Here is an 8,566-nt window from a genome sequence, read left to right on the forward strand (position 1 = left end):
CCCTTACTCGCGTAAGGTTTATTACTTGGACGACCCAGTGCACTTGCTGGTTAGTTGTGCGAAGTTGTATTTATGCCATGGTATTGAACACCAAGTCTTTGGGGTTCATTACCGAGGATTATGAGAGTTGTGAAAAGTACTGTTCACAATTTCGCGCACCAAGTTTTTGGCGCCGTTGCCGGGGATTGTTTCGTGTATGGACAACTGACGGTTCATCTTGTTGCTGAGATTAGGTATTTTTCAGAATTCTTAAGAATGAGTTCTAGAGTTTCATGATGATCTGTTGAAATCTGGCTGGCTGTGAAGCCATGTCTAATCTTATTGGACCGAGGTTTCAACTGATCATCACAAGAGCTTGTTGATCTCTATCAATCTTGCTATTGGAGCAATGATCTGCTAAGGCTTGGCTGGCCATTGGCCATGTCTAGTGTTTTGGACCGAAGCTTTCTTTGAAAGCTTGGCTGGCTGTGAAGCCATGTCTAATTCCTGGACCGGAGTCTTAGACTAGCATTGCAATGATTCCTGGAATCCAAATTAAGAATTCTGAAATCTTTATTTTCTGTTTCCATATAATTTTCGAAAAATCCAAAAAAAAAATTTCAAAATCATAAAAACAAAAAAATATTTTATGTTTCTTGTTTGAGTCTAGTGTCTAACTTTAAGTTTGGTGTCTTGCATGCATTCTTTATTTGATCTTGGTTCTATTTTCAAGTCAATAGTACAGGGAACTGAAGATTCAGAACATGCAGCATAGGAATTACACAGAAAAAGCTGGGCGTTCAAAACGCCCAGTGAAGAAGGACAGACTGGCGTTTAAACGCCAGCCAGGGTGCCTGGTTGGGCGTTTAACGCCCAAAAAGGTAGTGCATTGGGCGTTAAATGCCAGAATGTGCACCATTCTGGGCGTTTAACGCCAGGATGGCACAAGGGGGAGGATTTTGTTTTCAAATCAATTTTTTTTCAAGTTTTCAAAATTTTTCAAAATCAAATCTTTTTCAAATCATATCTTTTCAATCAAATGTTTTCAAAATCAATTTCTTTCCTTTTTCAAAGATACTTGCTATCAATTAATGATTTGATTCAACATTTCAAGTATGTTGCCTTTTCTGTTGAGAAAGGTTTAATGTTTGAATCATATCTTTTCTTGATAGCCAAGTTATTAATTTTTAAAATCAAATCTTTTTAAAATTGTTTTCAAATCATATCTTCTCAATCATATCTCTTTAATCACATCTTTTTTTTAAAACGGTTTTCAATCATATCTTTTTGATTTCTAATTTCAAAGTCTTTTTCAAAAATTACTTGATTTCTTTCCCACTCTTGATTTTCGAAAATCAATTAAAGTTTTTCAAATTTTTTTTTAACTTAATTTTCGAAAAAGCTCTTCCCCTCTTCTCACATCCTTCTATTTATGGAGTATCACTCCTCCTCAATGCACAATTCGAACTCTATCTCACTAAGTTCGAATTCTTCTACCTCTTTCTTCCATTTTTCTTTTCCTCTGACACCTCAAGGAATCTCTATACTGTGACATAGAGGATTCCATATTTTCTTGTTCTCTTCTCTTTCATATGAGCAGGAACAAAGATAAAGGCATTCTTGTTGAAGCTGACCCTGAACCTGAAAGGACCTTGAAGCGAAAGCTAAGAGAAGCTAAGGCACAACTCTCTGTAGAGGACCTAACAGAAATCTTCAAAGAAGAAGGACCCATGGCAGCCGAAAACAACAACAATGCAAACAATGCAAGGAAGGTGCTGGGTGACTTTACTGCACCTACTCCCGACTTCTATGGGAGAAGCATCTCTATCCCTGCCATTGGAGCAAACAACTTTGAGCTTAAGCCTCAATTAGTTTCTCTAATGCAACAGAATTGCAAGTTCCATGGACTTCCATTGGAAGATCCTCATCAGTTTTTGGCTGAGTTCTTGCAAATCTGTGACACTATCAAGACTAATGGGGTTGACCCTGAGGTCTACAGACTTATGCTATTCCCTTTTGCTGTAAGAGACAGAGCTAGGATATGGTTGGACTCACAACCTAAAGAAAGCCTGAACTCATGGGAAAAGCTAGTCAATGCCTTTTTGGCAAAGTTCTTTCCACCTCAAAAATTGAGTAAGCTTAGAGTGGAAGTCCAAACCTTCAGACAAAAGGATGGAGAATCCCTCTATGAAGCTTGGGAAAGATACAAACAATTGATCAGAAAATGTCCTTCTGACATGCTTTCTGAATGGAGCATCATAGGCATTTTCTATGATGGTCTCTCTGAACTGTCCAAGATGTCTTTGGATAGCTCTGCTGGAGGATCTCTTTATTTAAAGAAGACGCCTACAGAAGCTCAAGAGCTTATTGAAATGGGTGCAAATAACCAATTCATGTACACTTCTGAAAGGAATCCTGTAAACAATGGGACTAATCAGAAGAAAGGAGTTCTTGAGATTGATACTCTGAATACCATTCTGGCTCAGAACAAGATATTGACTCAACAAGTCAATTTGATTTCTCAAAGTCTGTCTGGAATGCAAAATGCACCAAGCAGTACTAGGGATGCTTCATCTGAAGAAGAAGCCTATGATCCTGAGAACCCTTCAATGGAAGAGGTGAATTACCTAGGAGAACCCTATGGAAACACCTATAATTCTTCATGGAGAAATCACCCAAATCTCTCATGGAAGGATCAACAGAGACCTCAACAAGGTTTCAACAACAATAATGGTGGAAGAAACAGGTTTAGCAATGGCTAGCCTTCTCCATCATCTTCTCAGCAACAGACAGAGAATTCTAAGCAGAACAACTCTGACTTAGCAACCATGGTCTCTGATCTAATCAAAATCACTCAAAGTTTCATGACTGAAACAAGGTCCTCCATTAGGAATTTGGAGGCACAAGTGGGACAGCTGAGCAAGAAAATTACTGAACTCCCCCCTAGTACTCTTCCAAGCAATACAGAAGAAAATCCAAAAGGAGAGTGCAAGGCCATCAACATGGCCGAATTTGGAGAGGAAGGAGAGGAGGTGAACGCCACTGAGGAAGACCTCAATGGGCGTGCACTAGCCTCCAATGAGTTCCCTAATGAGGAACCATGGGAATCTGAGGCTCAAAATGAGACCATGGAGATTCCATTGGACTTACTTCTGCCTTTCATGAGCTCTGATGAGTATTCCTCCTCTGAAGAGGATGAGTATGTCACTGAAGAGCAAGTTGCTAAATACCTTGGAGCAATCATGAAGCTAAATGACAAGTTATTTGGAAATGAGACTTGGGAGAACGAACCTCCTTTGCTCACCAAAGAACTGGATGACTTGTCTAGGCAGAAATTACCTCAAAAGAGACAAGACCCTGGGAAGTTTTCACTACCTTGTACCATAGGCACCATGACCTTCAAGAAGGCTCTGTGTGACTTAGGGTCAAGTGTAAACCTCATGCCTCTCTCTGTAATGGAGAAGCTAGGGATCTTTGAGGTACAAGCTGCAAGAATCTCACTAGAGATGGCAGACAATTCAAGAAAACAAGCTTTTGGACTTGTAGAGGATGTTCTGGTAAAGATTGAAGACCATTACATCCCTGCTGATTTCATAGTCCTAGAGACTGGGAAGTGCAAGGATGAATCTATCATCCTTGGCAGACCCTTCCTAGCCACAGCAAAGGCTGTGATTGATGTTGACAGAGGTGAACTGATCATTCAAGTGAATGAAAAATCCTTTGTGTTTAAGGCTCAAGGATATCCCTCTGTCACCATGGAGAGGAAGCATGAAGAGCTTCTCTCAAATCAGAGTCAAACAGAGCCCCCACAGTCAAACTCTAAGTTTGGTGTTGGGAGGCCACAACCAAACTCTAAGTTTGGTGTTGAACCCCCACATTCAAACTCTAAGTTTGGTGTTGGGAGGTTCCAACATTGCTCTGAGAAAATGTGAGGCTCCATGAGAGCCCTCTGTCAAGCTACTGACATTAAAGAAGCGCTTGTTGGGAGGCAACCCAATGTTATATTTTACATATTTTCCTTTGTTATTTTATTTTATTTTGTAGGTTGATGATCATGAGAAGTCACAAAATCAATTGAAAAAGCAAAAACAGAATAAAAACAGGAAGAAAAACAACACACCCTGGAGGAAGAACCTACTGTCGTTTAAACGCCAGTAAGGCTAGTAGGTGGGCGTTTAACACCCAGTCTGGCACCATTCTGGGCGTTTAACGCCAGAAAGGGGCACCAGACTGGCGTTAAACGCCAGGAAAGGGCAAGAACCTGGCATTAAATGCCAGAAATGGGCACCAGCCCGGCGTTTAACGCCAGAATTGGCTCAAAACGCATTTTTGCATGCCATTTGGTGCAGGGATGACTTTTCCTTGACACCTCAGGATCTGTGGACCCCACAGGATCCCCACCAACCTCACCACCCTCTCTCTTCTTCACCCATTCACCAATCACCTCAACACCTCTTCCCCAAAAACCCTTCACCTATCAAATCCCATCTTTCTTTTCACCACTCACATCCATCCTTCATAAAACCCCACCTACCTCACCATTCAAATTCAAACCATTTTCCCTCCCAAACTCGCCCATAATGGCCGAACCCTACCCCTCTCTCCACCCCTATATAAACCCATCTTTACCCCTTCATTTTCACACACCCTAAACACTACTTCTCCCCTTTGGCCGAACCACAAAGCCATCTCCCTCTCCTCCATTTTCTTCTTCTTCTACTCTATTCTTTCTTCTTTTGCTTGAGGACGAGCAAACCTTTTAAGTTTGGTGTGGTAAAAGCATTGCTTTTTGTTTTTCCATAACCATTTATGGCATCCAAGGCCGGAGAAACCTCTAGAAAGAGGAAAGGGAAGGCAAAAGCTTCCACCTCCGAGTCATGGGAGATGGAGAGATTCATCTCAAGGGTGCATCAAGACCACTTCTATGAAGTTGTGGCCATGAAGAAGGTGATCTATGAGTCCCTTTCAAACTCAAAAAGGGTCAACTTTGATCAAAGGTTGGACCAAGTCCTCACAGACATTTGTGAAGAGGGCGCTCAATGGAAGAGAGATTCAAGAGGAAAGCCGGTTCAACTGAAAAGGCATGACCTCAAGCCCATCACTAAGAAAAGGATGGAGCAAACAAGAGACCCCACTCATCATGAAATCCCTGAGATGCCTCAAGGGATGCACTTTCCTCCACAAAACTATTGGGAGCAACTAAATACCTCTCTAGGAGAATTGAGTTCCAACATGGGACAACTAAGGGTGGAGCACCAAGAACACTCCATCCTCCTCCATGAAATTAGAGAAGATCAAAGAATCATGAGAGAGGAGCAACAAAGGCAAGGAAGAGATATTGAGGAGCTCAAGCACTCCATAAGACCTTCAAGAAGAAGAATACGCCGCCATCACTAAGGTGGACCCGTTCTTTAATCTCCTTGTTTTTTATTTATCTGTTTTTCGAATTTCTATGCTTATGTTTATCCATGTTTGTGTCTTATGATCATTAGTGTCTTAGTGTCTATGCCTTAAAGTTATGAATGTCCTATGAATCCATCACCTTTCTTAAATGAAAACTGTTTTTAATCACAAAAGAACAAGAAGTACAGGATTTCGAATTCATCTTTAAAACTAGCTTAATTAGTTTGATGTGGTGGCAATACTTTTTGTTCTCTGAATGTATGCTTGAACAGTGCATATGTCTTTTGAATTTGTGGTTCATGAATGTTGGCTCTTGAAAGAATGATGAAAAAGGAGACATGTTACTGAGGATCTGAAAAATCATAAAAATGATTCTTGAAGCAAGAAAAAGCAGTGAATACAAAAAAAACGAAAAAAAAGGGAGAAAGAGAAAAAGAAAGAAAAAGAAAGAAAAAGAAAGAAATAAAGTTGTGATCCAAGGCAAAAAGAGTGTGCTTAAGAACCCTGGACACCTCTAATTGGGGACTCTAGAAAAGCTGAGTCACAATCTGAAAAGGTTCACCCAATTACGTGTCTGTGGCATGTATGTATCCGGTGGTAATACTGGAAGACAGAGTGTTTTGGGCCACGGCCAAGACTCAATAAGTAGCTGTGTTCAAGAATCATCATACTTAACTAGGAGAATCAATAACACTATCTGGATTCTGAGTTCCTAAAGAAGCCAATCATTCTGAATTTCAAAGGATAAAGTGAGATGCCAAAACTGTTCGGAGGCAAAAAGCTACTAGTCCCGCTCATCTAATTTGGAGCTAAGTTTCATTGATAATTTGGAGTCTATAGTATATTCTCTTCTTTTTATCTTATTTGATTTTCAGTTGCTTGAGGACAAGCAACAATTTAAGATTGGTGTTGTGATGAGCGGATAATTTGTACGCTTTTTGGCATTGTTTTTAGTATGTTTTTAGTATATTTGGTTTAGTTTTTAGTATATTTTTATTAGTTTTTAGTTAAAATTCACTTTTCTGGACTTTACTATGAGTTTGTGTGTTTTTCTGTGATTTCAGGTATTTTCTGGCTGAAATTGAGGGACCTGAGCAAAAATCTGATTCAGAGACTGAAAAGGGCTGCAGATGCTGTTGGATTCTGACCTCCCTTCACTCGAAGTGGATTTTCTGGAGCTACAGAAGCCCAATTGGCGCGCTCTCAACGGCGTTGAAAAGTAGACATCCTGGGCTTTCCAGCAATATATGATAGTCTATACTTTGCCCAAGATTTGATGGCCCAAACCGGCGTTCAAAGTCACCTTCAGAAATTCCAGCGTTAAACGCCGGAACTGGCACCAAAGTGGGAGTTAAACGCCCAAACTGGCACAAAAGTTGGCGTTTAACTCCAAGAAGAGTCTCTACACGAAAATGCTTCATTGCTCAGCCCAAGCACACACCAAGTGGGCCCGGAAGTGGATTTTTATGTCATTTACTCATCTTTGTAAACCTTAGGCTACTAGTTTTCTATAAGTAGGACCTTTTACTATTATGTTATCATCTTTTGATCATGTTTTTATGATTGAACTCTCTTTGGGAGGCTGGCCATTCGGCCATGCCTAGACCTTGTTCCTATGTATTTTCAACGGTGGAGTTTCTACACACCATAGATTAAGGTGTGGAGCTCTGCTATACCTCGAAGTATTAATGCAATTACTATTGTTCTTCTATTCAATTCCTCTTGTTCTTGTTCTAAGATATCACTTGTTCTTCAACTTGATGAATGTGATGATCCGTGACACTCATCATCATTCTCACCTATGAACGTGTGCCTGACAACCACCTCCGTTCTACCTTAGATTGGGTGAATATCTCTTGGATTCCTGATACACGATGCATGGTTGATCACCTGACAATCGAGTGCTCGCCTGACAACCGAGCCAGCCATTCCGTGAGATCAGAGTCTTCGTGGTATAGGCTAGAACTGATGGCGGCATTCAAGAGAATCCGGAAGGTCTAACCTTGTCTGTGGTATTCTGCGTAGGATTCAATGATTGAATGACTGTGACGTGCTTCAAACTCCTGAGGGCGGGGCGTTAGTGACAGACGCAAAAGAATCAATGGATTCTATTCCGGCCTTATCGAGAACCGACAGATGGATAGCCGTGCCGTGACAGGGTGCGTTGAACATTTCCACTGAGAGGATGGGAGGTAGCCACTGACAACGGTGAAACCCTTGCATAAGCTTGCCATGGAAAGGAGTAAGAAGGATTGGATGAAGACAGTAGGAAAGCAGAGAGACGGAAGGGACACAGCATCTTCATGCGCTTATCTGAAATTCCCACCAATGAATTACATAAGTATCTCTATCTTTATCTTTATGTTTTATTCATCATCTATACCCATTTGAGTCTGCCTGACTAAGATTTACAAGATGACCATAGCTTGCTTCATACCAACAATCTCCGTGGGATCGACCCTTACTCGCGTAAGGTTTATTACTTGGACGACCCAGTGCACTTGCTGGTTAGTTGTGCGAAGTTGTGTTTATGCCATGGTATTGAACACCAAGTCTTTGGGGTTCATTACCGGGGATTATGAGAGTTGTGAAAAGTACTGTTCACAATTTCGCGCACCAGTATTGAATGTGAATATGACCAGACAAAATGAAATATGGAAATAATGAAAAAATTTATCATTGGAGAATCAGTCGAGGCCTAAGAGACAGTAGTTGACGGAATGGGTTGTACTAGACTTAGAACGGGAATGGGTGGTATGGTCACTGATCGAGGAACTATGGGAGGAGCAGGTTAAGTCACTTCAGTCTCAATATTAGATTGGTCAATCTCTAGAAGAAATGGTGGGATGTGCTCTTTTTACTTTCTTAGGGTTTGCACTAAGAAGAATGTCAGTAGCCCCACGTTTCTTTGAAGAAAGGGTAGCTGGGCCTGACTTCCCTCGGCCTCAACACTCCTGGATTTAGTTTTCTTTGAATCAGCATCCTCCTTCTGAGTTGTCCCATTCTTCACAGGATTTCTTTCAGAAGTGTACATGAACTGGTTATTTGCAACTATTTCAATGAGTTCCTGGGCTTCTGTAGGTGTTTTCTTCAGATGAATAGATCCGCCTGCAGAATGGTCCAATGACATCTTGGATAACTCAGACAGACCATCATAGAAGATACCTATGATGCTTCATTCTGA

The 8,566-nt window shown here is 41.0% G+C and overlaps 1 non-coding gene across 1 annotated transcript; it reads right to left on the bottom strand.

Moving 5' to 3' along the window:
- Positions 1-2,114: 2,114 nt before the first annotated feature.
- LOC130983423 (small nucleolar RNA R71) lies at positions 2,115-2,222 on the bottom strand. Its single transcript, XR_009087415.1, has one exon. It is a non-coding gene; the product is annotated as a small nucleolar RNA R71 (small nucleolar RNA).
- Positions 2,223-8,566: the final 6,344 nt, after the last annotated feature.

Source organism: Arachis stenosperma, chromosome 5 (assembly GCF_014773155.1).
Source record: "Arachis stenosperma cultivar V10309 chromosome 5, arast.V10309.gnm1.PFL2, whole genome shotgun sequence".
Taxonomy (NCBI): Eukaryota; Viridiplantae; Streptophyta; class Magnoliopsida; order Fabales; family Fabaceae; genus Arachis; species Arachis stenosperma.